Source organism: Mandrillus leucophaeus, unplaced genomic scaffold (genome assembly GCF_000951045.1).
Source record: "Mandrillus leucophaeus isolate KB7577 unplaced genomic scaffold, Mleu.le_1.0 Scaffold245, whole genome shotgun sequence".
NCBI lineage: Eukaryota > Metazoa > Chordata > Mammalia > Primates > Cercopithecidae > Mandrillus > Mandrillus leucophaeus.
In genome coordinates, this window is record NW_012102532.1 from 2153520 (window position 1) to 2158426 (window position 4907).

Genomic DNA, 4907 nt, shown 5'->3' on the forward strand with positions numbered 1-4907 from the left:
CTGAGTAGCTGGGATTACAGGTGACCGCCACCATGCTCGGCTAATTTTTGTATTTTTAGTAGAGATGGGGTTTCACCATGTTGGCCAGGCTGGTCTCGAGCCCCTGACTTCAGGTGATCTGCCTGTCTTAGGACTGCCACAGTGCTGGGATTACAGGCCTGAGCCGCCGTGCCCGGCCTAGCAAATGCTTTCTTGAAACTGAATTTCCTTTTGAACATTACACTGTATGCCCTAGCTTTGAACTCTGGTTTTGTTGTTGTTGTTGTTGTTGTTGTTGTTTTGTGCTTTTTTTTGAGATGGAGTCTTGCTCTATTGCTCAGGCTGGAGTGCAGTGGTATCCTCTGGGCTCACTGCAACCTCTGCCTCCCAGATTCAAGCAATTCTTTCCCTCAGCCTCCCAAGTAACTGGGATTACAGGCGGCTGCCACCATGCCCGACTAATTTTTGTATTTTCAGTAGAGATGGGGTTTCATCACCTTGGCCAGGCTAGTCTTAAACTCCTGACCTCCTGATCCACCCACCTTGGCCTCCCAAAGTGCTGGGATTACAGGCAGGAGCCACCGCACCTGGCTGAACTCTTTCTTTTACATAATTAAACTTATTTGCTCCTGGTGGCTGGGACCTTTTGCTCCCTCTTCCTCCAACTGAAATACTCTGATATCCTGCAATAGTCTAAGTATACTATTTATTTATTTTTGTAAAAAGCTTTTAATACTAGTCAATTGCAGTAGTGAGAAGGTGGGGAATTGTAGAACAAGGAGTTTTATCTGTAACTGACCCTGAACAATCAATTGGGATAACTCACTACCTAGATAATTCACTCTTTGGATGCTGTATTATTAGGGTCAACAGCTTTATTTTATCCCACATCAGCTAACTGGAGCAACAGCTAAGGTCAAGATAAGAGAATTGTCATAGGTGCTGGACTCTTCTCTCCCCAACAACATCATCATCACTTCACCTTCCTCAACTCCGCCCACATGTTCTTCCTCCTTCTCTAACACTTACTGAGAAATTGAGGAGGTGATTCTCTTCTGGCCAACAATATTATACTGTTCCAGAGCAACGTTCTATGTTTGCTAAACTTTGAAAGGCATTCTTAGATATTCCTTCTCTCCCTGCGGGCTCTAGGGGTGAAAAAGAAATCCCTTTTTACAGTAGGTCAAAGATCCCCTGAGGGTAGGGTGGGAAAGAGGAAGTCATAAATACCCTGGCGACAACAGTGTTGGTCAAGGTCAGGACTATTTTTTTTTTCCTCCTATTTTTCAGGAGCCAAAAACCAGTCAGGACTATTTTTGACAATTCGGTTTGATGGTTTAGTCTTCTGAACCCTCCAGTAGACCTTAGAAGTTGGTATACACAGTAATTCCGTCCTCGAATATTAAAAGCCTTTAGTTAGAGTAAGATCTGCCAAATTCAAAGCTGAGCCATGAGTCAGAAATTTTTTTCCAAGCACCATAGGAAAAAAAAATTTTTAAAAGAAATCTTTTTTTTTGAGACGTAATTTCATTCTTGTTGCCCAGGCTGGAGTGCAATGGTGTGATCTTGGCTCATCGCAACCTCTGCCTCCTGGGTTCAAGCGATTCTCCTGCCTCAGCCTCCTGAGTAGTTGGAATTACAGGTGCATGCCACTATCCCCTGCTAAATTTTGTATTTTTAGAGAGACGGGGTTTTACCATGTTGGTCAGGCTGGTCTCCTGACCTCGTGATCTGCCCGCCTTGGCCTCCTCCGAAAGTGCTGGGATTACAGGTGTGATTACAGTTTCAGTAGCTGTGGGGTTCATCTTTCCATCACTGGTAATTGGAGAGTAACTCTACCTCCCAGAGGAAGGATGACTGCTTGTTGTAAATTAAAGACTCATTGTTCAAGGCTCATTGAATTGTCAGTGTAGGGGGACCTGAGGCAAAGAGCATTGTTGTTTTCAAGAGTTATTTTGTGTATCACATTGATGTGCAGTTTGTAAGGAAATGACTCCTACCCTCTATTTGTTTACAAACCTTAGTTCTCATTTATGCCCCTTCCTTCATCAACAAATAATGATTTTCTACTTTTTGCCTGGTTCTCTCTAGAAGAGTAGTTCTTAATAGCATTCAGAAAAATCACCTGGTTTCAATGGTAGGCTGTCACAAAAAAAATAAAACATAAAAATCACAGGGAGAACTTTAAAACACAGATTCCTGGTCCTTACAACCAAAGATTCCTGTTCAGTGGTGAAGCCCATCAATCAGCATCTCTAACAAGCTCCCAGATATACTGAGGATGCTGGTGAATGAACCATACATACGCTTCTAGGGCTGCAGACAAGACAATAAATAAAATAGGCAAAAATAAAAATAGGCCAGTGCGGTGGCTTACACTTACACTTGTAATCCCAGCACTTTGGGAGGCCGAGGTGGGTGGATCACCTGAGGTCAGGAGTTCTAGACCAGCCTAGCCAACATGTCGAACCCCGTCTCTATTAAAAATACAAAAAAATTAGCCAAGCATGGTGGTGTGTGCCTGTAATCCCAGCTACTCTGGAGGCTGAGGCAGGAGAATCGCTTGAACCCGGAAGGCGGAGGTTGCAGTGAGCCAAGATTGCGCCATTGCACTCCAGCATGGGCAACAAGAGGGAAACTCTATCTCAAAAACAAACAAACAAAAAAATTGCCCTCACAGAGCTTACCTTCTAGTGATAGTAAGGAGATAAATCAGATAGGTAGGTAGGTAGGTAGGTAGGTAGATAGATAGATAGATAGATAGATAGATAGATAGATAGATAGATAGATAGAATGTATATTACCTGTGTCACCTGGCCAAAGGGTAGGTTCACATCTGGCACGTGCGTCAACCAAAGCTGCACTTGACCTTTTCTAATCATCTCCAACACTACCTATTGCCCTATCCAAATCCTATCACTTGAATTATTCAAAAAGTCTCCCATTTTGCTTTTGGTGGGATTTGGTCAGCTCCCTTACTGCAACCTGTTTTATTAGCAAGGTCTTTATGACCTGTATTTTGTGCTGACCTCCTGTCTCATCCTGTGAGTTAGAATGTCTTCAGCATCTGGGAATGCAGCCCAGTAGGTTTCAGCCTCATTTTCCCCAGCTCCTATTTAAGATGGAGTCGTTCTGGTTCACAAGACTCTGACAGTAATCTGCTCACTAAGTGTTAGTTGCCGTGTTCTCTCCCACAACTCCCTTCTGTTGCCCCCCTGCCTTTGAGTCCTGCTAAACAACAGTATTGGAATCCATCATTTTCTCTGGTGCCTTTACCCAAAAGGTTAATTTTCTGGAATTCTCTTCTCTCCACAGTTTTCCTTCTCAGATCACTGAAGATCTTCCCTGCCCATCCAGTCTTTCCTGCCCATCTCTCCCCCACCCCAACCTCTATTTTTTTGTACTTTCTTAGCATCCAGCGCATTTTTTCCCGTACTTATTACACATTATAATTATAATTAACATTGTAATTGTCGTTTTGGTCTATTTGATCTACTCTACTAAATCTTTTTTTTTTTTTTTGGAGATAGGGTCTCACTCTGCCTCCCAGGCTGGAGTGCAATGGCGAAATCTCGGCTCACTGCAACCTCCACCTCTCAGGTTCAAGTGATTCTCCTGTCTCAGCCTCCCTAGTAGCTGGGATTACAGGCATGCACTACCACGCCCAGCTAATTTTTGTGTTTTTAGTACAGACAGCGTTTCACCATGTTGGCCAGGCTGGTCTTGAACTCCTGATCTCAGATAATCGGCCTTGCAAAGTGCTGGGATTACAGGCGTAAGCCACCGCGACCAGACCAGCCGTTAGCTCATTTTAACACATCCTTACTCCAGCCTGTTCCAAAGCATCTAAAGTCAGACAGCTTCCTAAACCTCAACTTTATTCAAATTGCTTTCCTAGGCGAAGAATGTGGTAAGTCGGCCTTCCAGCCACCAGCCCCCTTCCCTTTGGTCTTTCACTCCGGAGGCTCTTACCCTAGACACAATGGGACAGGGAGCGGGGGATGGGGGAATTCAGCTCAGACTTTTATGCAAAGACCCCCTTCTGCAAAGAACAAAGCTTCTGGTACCTGCCCTTTCGAGAGCTGCGGGCAAACTCAACTTCGGTGAGTCTTGCTGGCCTTGACAGCCCCCACTTACCAAACTGCTGATTAAGAAAGACAGGAGAGCACGTTTTTCCCTTTTTAAAAGAAATCATCCTATTTCCTATGAGACATAGACTATCTGCCTGAAGCATGATGTATCTAGTTCCACTCACCGGCTCCTTGATACCCCTATGCTTAATCTTCTCCTGAATGGTGGTCTGAGAAGAAAAAAGATTACCCCTAATTTCACTTCCTTGCTTCGCACCCAGCAATACTTTGACTCTCAACAGTTGGAGTCTTTCCATTGTGAACAAAGGCAGCTTGTGTGGGAGCAAAGCCAGCTGCTTTGGGTGCAGACCTAGGAGCAGAGTGCAGAGGAGAATGAGGCAAAGGGTTGTGTCTTCAAAAATTACATAATCGGGATTTGCTAAGAGTTTACTTTTCAGTGTGGGAGATTGGAAAAGAGGAACAAATCTTAGGTTTTTTGAATGTTGGGTTTGGGAATAGGAAGGAAAATCGAAAACTGTAGACTTTGTCCATAAATGTTAGTGCTGGAACCCCACTCTATAAACTTTGTTCATTTGGAAAACACCTCCCTTCGCCCAGAAACACACACACACACGATGGGCACCGAGTAGTCTTGAAAGACATGACAATATCACCAGACCTGAGAAGAAGCTGAAGAGCCAGAGGGAAAAAGTCAGAAGTCGACTACCTGGAAGGAGGGATAGACAAGAGACCAAACTAAAGGAAACTAAGGTAGAGGCTGAAAACAAGTACCATTTTCTTTTCTTTTTTTTTTTTGAGACCGAGTCTCGCTCTGTCGCCCAGGCTGGAGTGCAGTGA